Source organism: Meriones unguiculatus, chromosome 5 (genome assembly GCF_030254825.1).
Source record: "Meriones unguiculatus strain TT.TT164.6M chromosome 5, Bangor_MerUng_6.1, whole genome shotgun sequence".
NCBI classification, from domain to species: Eukaryota; Metazoa; Chordata; class Mammalia; order Rodentia; family Muridae; genus Meriones; species Meriones unguiculatus.
Window position 1 is genome coordinate 48,054,111 of NC_083353.1, and position 8,495 is coordinate 48,062,605.

Genomic DNA, 8,495 nt, shown 5'->3' on the forward strand with positions numbered 1-8,495 from the left:
ACTGTCTATAATGTGCCTGGCCATCAAGATGTTGTGGGTAAAAACCAAGTAAGATGCTGCTCCTGCTTTAGGAAAACCCAAACCTACAAAACATGAAAGCACATAATTGCTGCAGCTCTTAATGTTGAGGGAGATCAGCCACCATGGGACACAGGGTCCAGCCATGGCTCAGCTTAGGACAAGTGAGAGCAGGAGGATGGTCTGTGGGGTGTGAGGTAGAATGGAGGTCTTCAGTGGAATAAGCATTCAGGAGCATCTGCATGTTTTCCTGAGGCCAGAAGACTGGTCTGGAGTGGTGTGTGAGGTCTTGCTCATGATGAGTCATTGTTTTACTTTTCTCCTCATCCACTCTTTGTTTCAACACAAGATGACTTCACACTCTTCTGACATAAGGAACACCTTCTTCTCTGAAATTGGCATTGGGATCTCAGCCAACAGCTTCCTTCTTCTCTTCTACATCTTCAAGTTCATTCGTGGGCACAGGCCCAGGCCCACTGAGGTGCACATTGTTCTGCTGTCCCTAATCCACCTACTGATGCTAATGTTCATAGCATTCATAGCCATGGACATTTTTATTTCTTTGAGGGGATGGGATGACACCATATGTAAACTCATTGTCTACTTGTACAGAATTTTTAGGGGCCTCTCCCTTTGTACCACCAGCCTGCTGAGTGTCCTCCAGGCCATCATCCTCAGTCCCAGAAGCTCCTGTCTAGCCAAGTTCAAGCACAAATCTGCCCATTACATCTCATGTGCCCTTCTTTTTCTGAGTGTCCTCTATATGCTCATTAGCAGTCATCTCTTAGTATCAATTTTTGCCACTCCCAATTTGACTTCAAATAACTTCATGTATGTTACTAGGTCCTGTTCTGTCCTACCCATGAGTTACCTCATGAAAAGCACATTTTGTACACTGATGGCCATCAGGGAAGCCTTTCTTATTAGTGTTATGGTCATCTCGACTTGGTACATGGTGGCTCTCTTGTGCAGGCACAGGAAGCAGGCCCAGCATCTTCACAGCACCAGGCTTTCTCCAAAAGCATGCCCAGAGCAAAGAGCTAACAGGGCCTTCCTTCTGCTCATGAGCTTCTTCGTGTTGATGTCCATCTTGGATGGCTTTATCTCCTGCTCAAGAACTATGTTCCTGAATGATCCAACATCTTACTATATCCGACTCTTTGTGGTCCACAGCTATGCCACAGTCAGCCCTTTTGTGTTTATGAGAACTGAAAAACATGTCGTTAACTTTTTCAGGTCTATGTGTGGAAGGACATAAATGTTTGAATATTCATTGATCATTGATGGGCCTATTTCTTTATAAGAGGACCCAATACACTGGCATCAGAACTGTCAGTCATGGCATGGTGTTCACGTGCTTTGACGTACATGAAAATCTGAAGCAGTGTTTTTTTTTTTGTTTTTGTTTTTCTGTTAAAATTATTTACTTTAACCTGTGTGGTAACAAACATGTAGCAGAAAATTAAACCTCATCCCTTTTGTGATATGACCAGGGCATTTTTGTTTCATTTTATTTTATTTTATTTTATTTTATTTTATTTTATTTTATTTTATTTTATCTTTTTCCTCAATGCATCATTATGGGAATCCTATGAGGTGGCTCTCATGCATCATGGCCGTGGACAGCTCACACTGTTTTGAAGGATGTAACCATGTCTAACACATTTCAATATTTTAATTTCCTGTGGTATAGCTATTTTGACAAATTAAATGAGGAGGCATTTCTTGCCATAAATAGTTCTATACTCCAGAAAGAAAGGAATTGTACACAGAACTTTCAGAACAGAATTCTGTGCAAGAAGCACATGTGATGTATACAGCAATGCGAACAACAACTAGATTTAAAATTCTCAGAGTTATCAGAACTTTTGACCCAAACACAGCCTCTGTACAGCACAGGACCTCGTTCAGTCTTACGGTGCAAGGCAGTTAATTCCAGCACTGGTCACTGAGGTATGGTGCCCTGGAAAACAGGAAAGACCAGCACCACTGGCCAGCTCCCTGAAGGTTCAACACTCTACACTACATTTCTTCTAAAACCAAATTTTTCCTCCTTTCACCTCTGCTATAAATAGATTGGGATAAAGTTTGTTGCTTGGGGAAACATTTATACTCATTATACTCATTACTTATACTTATTACAATCAGTTTATCAGACTGTAATAAGGAAGTTTAATAAGCCAATCAAACATATGTCATCTAGATTACTATGCAAGGGGACATGGCAACACAGGGGGGCATGAAAAGCCTTGTTTAAGTTAATTTGGGATTCAACTTTTGGACTGATGTCCCCTGGGCCTATAGTTCCCATACAATGAACTGCTTCTTGGCTTCAGCCTGGTTGTCCCATCTCTGGTTGTTTTCTGTGTCAGTTGAGGATAGACAAACCACCCATTGTTACCCATTGTTAAAGGGTAGGAAAACTTTTTTTTCAAGCAAATGGACCCAAGAAGCACTCTGAGGTTGCCATTCTAATATCTTAAAAACAAAAAGACTTCTAATTAAAATTAATCAAAAGAGATGGGAAAGGACTGTTCATATTCATCAAAAGGAAAATCCAACCCCCAAAAATGTTAATTCTGAACATCTATGCCTCAAAATGAAGGGCACCCCCATTTGTAAAAGGAACATTACTAAAGTTTTAACCACACATTGAACCTCATACAGTAAAAGCAGGGGACTTCAATACACTACTCTCATCAATAGACAGGTCATCCGGACAAAAACTAAGCAGAGAAATAATGGAGCTAACAGCCATTGTGAGTCAAGTCGACCAAACAGAAGTCTAGAGAATGTTTCACCCAACCAGAAAAGAATATACCCTCTTCTCAGGATCTCACAGATCTTTCTCCAAAATACTCAGTCACAAAGTGAGTCTCAACAGGTACAAGAAAATTAAAATAACCACCTGTAGCCTATCATACTCTCACAGATTAAAGCTATATTTTAACAACAAAAGCCCACAAAATCATGGAAACTGAATAACTATCCTCTAAGTGACCACTGGGTCAAGGCAGAAATAAAGAGGTTAAAGACTTCCTAGAATTCAAGGAAAATGAATGCACAGCATACCTGAACTTATGAAACACAATAAAAATGGTAGTAAGAGGAATGTTCAGTCTCCATACTAGCAACTTAGTAGCATCCCTGTAAGCTCTAGAACAAAAAGGAAGTAAATTCATCCAAGAGGAGTAGAGCAAAGAAAATAATGCAACTCAGGACTGAAATCAATAAAATAGAAACAAAAAGACCAATACAAAAAAAAAATCAGTGAAACAAAGAATTTGTTATTAGAGAATATAAACAAGATAGACAACCCCTTGTCCAAACTAACTAAAAGGCAGAGACAAACTATCCAAATTAACCAAACAAAAAATAAAAAGGATGATATAACAACTGATACCAAGGAAATCCAAAGAATCATTAGGTCATACTTCAAAAACCGCTACTCTACAAATATGGAAAATCTGAAAGAAATGGACAGATATCTTAATAGATACCACTTACCAAAGATGAATCAGATAAAAAACTTAAATAGAATTCTAGCTTCTAGGGAAATAGAAGATGTCATTAAACGTCTCCCAACCAAAGGGGGAAAAAAAAAAGCCCAGGGTCCGATGGTTTTTAGCACAGAATTTTCTGGATTTTCAAAGAAGAGCTAATAGCAATAGTCCTCAAATTATTCCATAAAATAGAAATGGGAGGAACATGTCAGATTTATTTTGTGAGGCCATAATCACCCTGACATCCGAACCAGGCCAACTCAACAACAACAAAAAAGAAAATTACAGACCAATTTCCCTTATGATCATTGATTCAAAAATACTCAGTAAAATATTTGCAAACCAAATCCAGTAACACATTAAAAAGGTCATCTACCATGACCATCATACCAGGGATCATCCAAGGGATGCATAAATGGTTTAAAATACAAAAATCAGTCAATGTAACCCAACACATAAACGAACTGAAAGAAGAAAAACAATATGATCATTTTATTGGATGCTGAAAAAGCCTTTGAGGAAATTCAACACCCCCTCATGATAAAAATCTTGACGAGATCAGGAATACAGTTACATACTTCAACATAAAAACAGCAATATATAGCAAGCTGATAGCCAACATCAAATTAAATAAAAACTCACAGCAGTTCCTCAAAAATCTGGAACAATACAAGGCTGTCCACTTTCTTCATATCCATTCAATATAGTACTTGATGTTCTAGCTAGAGCAGTAAGACAACTAAAAGAGATCAAGGGGATACAAATAGGAAAGGAAGCAGTCAAAATATCATTATTTGCAGATGATATGATACTATACATAAGCTACCCCAAATATTCTACAAGGGAACTTCTACAGCTGATAAACACCTTCAGTAAGGTGGCTGGATACAAAATTAACTCAAGAAAAAAAAATCAGTAGCCCTTCTTTATACAAATGACAAGTGAGCTGAGAAAGAAATCAGGGAAACATCATTCTTCACAATAGCCACAAATAATATGCAATATTTTAGAGTAAATCTAACTAAGCAAGTAAGAGCTGAATGACAATAACTTAAAGTCTTTGAAAAAAATTAAAGAAGATATCAGAAGATGGAAAGATCTTCCATATTAATTGGTCAGTAGAATCAACATAGTAAAATTGGCCATCTTACCAAAGGCAATCTACAGATTCAATGCAATTCTCCACCAAAATTCCAACACAATACTTTACAGACCTGGAAAGAAAATATACTCAACTTAAAATTGAAAAACAAAAAAAGCTTACATTCCCACCAGCAGTAGGTTCCCCTTTCTCCACAACCTCTCCAGCATGTGTTGTCATTTGAGTTTTTGATCATTTTGGCCATTCAGGGTTGTTTTGATTTTCATTTCCCTAAAGGCTAATGAGGTTGAACATTTCTTTAAGTGCTTCTCTGCCATTCGGTATTCCTCTACAGAGAATTCTCTGTTTAGCTCTGTTCCCCATTTCTTAAGTGGATTACTTGGTTTGCTGCTTTTCAGCTTCTTTAGTTCTTTATGTATACTGGATATGAGTCCTCTGTCAGATAAAGGGTTGGTGATGAATCTTTCCCAATCTGTAAGCAGTCGCTTTGTTTTGATGACTGTGTCCTTTGCTTTACAGAAGCTTTTCAGTTTCATGAGGTCCCATTTATTGATTGTTGCTCTTAGAGCCTGTGCTATTGGTGTTCTGTTCAGGAAGTTTTCTCCTGTACCAATGAGTTCTAGAATCTTCCCCACTTTTTTCTAGCCGATTTAATGTGTCTGGTTTTATGTTGAGGTCTTTGATCCACTTGGACTTCAGTTTTGTGCAGGGTGATAAGTATGGATGTATTTGCATTTTTCTACATGTAGACATCCAGTTGGACCAGCACCAATTGTTGAAGATGCTATCTTTTTTCCATTGTATGGTTTTGAAATCCTTGTTAAAAATCAGGTGTTCATAAGTGTGTGGGTTTATTTCTGGGTCTTCTATTCAGTTCCATTGATCCACCATTCTGTTTCTATGCAAGTACCATGCAGTTTTTATAACTGTTGCTCTATAGTACAGCTTGAGATCAGGGATGGAGATACCTCCAGAAGATACTAGGAACAGCGCTTCGAAAGATCCAGCCATACCACTCCTAGGTATATACCCAAAAGAGGCTCAAGTACACAAAAAGGACTTTTGCTCAACCATGTTTGTAGCAGCTTTATTTGTAATAGCCAGAAGCTGGAAACAGCCCAGATGCCCCTCAACTGAAGAATGGATGCAGAAACTGTGGTACATCTATGCAATGGACTATTACTCAGCAAAAAAAAAAAAAAAAAAAAGGAAATCATGAAATTTGCAGGTAAATGGTGGGACCTGGAAAGGATCATCCTGAGTGAGTTGTCCCAGAACCAAAAAGACACACACGGTATATACTTACTCATATACACATACAACATAGAATAAACCCACTAAAATCAGTACATCTAAACATACTAAGCAAAAGAGAGGACCCTAACTAAAATGTTCAATCCCCATCCAGAAAGGCAAAGAGGATGGACATCAGAAGAAAAAGAAAACAGGGAACAACTTAGGAACCTGTGACAGAGGACCTCTGAAAACCAGAAGAAGAAAACAGGAAACAACCTCGGAACCTGCCACAGAGGGCCTTCTGAAAGCCTCTGCCATCCAGAGTGTGAAAGCAGATGCTGAGCCTGATGGCCAACTGACAGGCAGAGTGAATGGAATTTTATGTAAGAAGTGGGAAATAGCAAGAGCTTGAGAGGACAGGAACTCCACAAGGAGAGCAACAGAACAAGAAAATTTGAAAACAGGGAACTTCCCAGAGACTCATACTCCAACCAAGGACTACTCATGGAGATAACCTAGAACACTGACAATGCTGCCACTTCTGATGAGAAATGATATACTAAGATCAGAAAGAAGGAGAGGAGGACCTCCCCTATCAGTGGACTTGGGGAGGGGCATGCATGCAGAAAGGGGAGTGAGGATGGGACTGGGAGGGGAGGAGGGAGGGGCTTATGGGGGGATTCGAAATGAATAAAGTATAATTAATAAAAGTCAAATAAAAAATTTAAAAAAAGCAAGGATACCTAAAACAATATTTTAGAAAACAAATAAACAAAAACCTTCTGGCATCATCACTATCCCTGATTTCCTGATTTCAAGCTCTATTACAGAGCTATAGTAATAAAAAACACATAGTATTGACATTAAAAAAAATAAAGACAGGATGATCAAAGGAATTGAATCAAAGACCCAGATGTAAATCCACACACCTATGGACATCTGATTTTTACAAAGAAGCCGAACATGTACAATGAGGGAAAAGGCTTCTTCAACAAATTGTGCTGCTCTTACTGGCAAATAGACCCATTTAATCAGCCTACATAAAATTCATATCCAAGTGGATCAAGACCTCAACATAAAACTAGATACATTGAACCTGACAGGGAAAGTGGGGAGTTGTTTTGGGTGCATTGGTATTTTTTTTCTAGTACCTGGCTATATGAGAGTCTCCATAAAATGTCTGCCCTTCTTGACAAGGGCTCTGAGTTACCCAGGCTGCTCTTGAACTCAGTATGCTCCTTCCTCCTCTTCTCAGTCCTGGGTGCAGGTGTGTGCACCATGTCTGCTGGGGAGACTGAAACACAGAGCATATAGTTGCACTCCGGCAAAGCACAGCCTCTTCCTGAAGTCTTCAATGAGAATGAGGTCTCCATTCCTCAGAGACTGGGGTCCAGTCAGACATGGCCTCAGCCTCAGCTATGTTCCACCTGCCTGTGACCACCTCAGCTTTGAGTTTTGCCTCTACTTCTCTGGTTTTCATTTAATTTCTTTTTTATTTACTTTTAAAATTTACTAACATCTTGAATTCAGATTTTGGAAACCAGGAAACAGAATCAACACTAAATGGAAATAACATGCTCCACGGGAGAGGGGTGTCTCAGGAAAAGGGCTGGTTGCATGTCACAGAGTGTAGGGAAAGCACACTCAGAACCATGGGAAGTCATGGGAGGCCCAGGAGTCCTCAACCCAGAATAGAAGCATCACAGTGAATAAAAACTGTTTGAAATATTGAAATAAGTCTAAGAAGCAATGTGAGAAAAGTTAGTGTTGGGGGTTGGTCTGGAGCTGTGTACTGTGATGCTAATTGTTGACTCTCAAGATCTGGTTACTGCACAGATGAGAGCACATGCTCATCTACAACAGTCCTTGTGTAAAACTTGCCTAAGGAATTATTCTTGTTTAAACAATAAAAAGCTGACACACATGGGCAGGGTGCATGGCTAAGGTTCTAGGGTTGTAAGGAGAGGAAGACCATGGGAAGGAGAGGAGAGAGAGGAAGAAGAAGAGAATAAGGAAGCAGAGAGCCACCATGGGTGAGTGTGGAAAGAAGCACATGGTGGGCATGGATGGAGGAAGGTGCCTGATGAAGAATGAGCAAGTCATTATGGATTGTGGATGGGAGGCAGCCTGGGCTGGGGCTGGGAGGTAAAGGTAGTTTAGAGGGTTAATATCTGCCCTGTCCCGGGTAAAATAGGACTGTTATGAAATCTATCAGGTGTCTGTGTCTTTTATTGATTGTAATAGCAGGTTAGGTGTACTGCCGTGATAATTATAGGGCCAATAATAAACATTGTTAGACGGTACAATTAAAATAACAGCAACAACTTAGGGTTGTCATAAACTTTCTGATTCCTTTCTCAGGTCTGGCAAGGGGACTCAAAGTGTGTGCTCAGCCCTCCCCAGATGGCTGTTATCCAGGACAGAGTGAGTGAGATCAACAGGCAGGGAAGATCCCTCCCTGGGAAGCCACATTTCCATGCTCCCCAGCAGGAACCTGTCACCTTCCACAAGCAGCAAAATTGCAGGCTGTAGAGATGCATTAAATTCTCCCTCAGCCTAAGCTGTGCAGGATCTCCTCAGGCGCACAGTCCTCCCCTGCTATGTCCATCTGGGTAAGTGCTCTGCACCCAAGGGCA

At 39.9% G+C, this 8,495-nt stretch overlaps 1 pseudogene; it reads left to right on the top strand.

Moving 5' to 3' along the window:
* The first annotated feature begins 367 nt into the window (after positions 1-367).
* On the top strand, positions 368-1,295 carry LOC132654140 (vomeronasal type-1 receptor 94-like; annotated as a pseudogene).
* Positions 1,296-8,495: the final 7,200 nt, after the last annotated feature.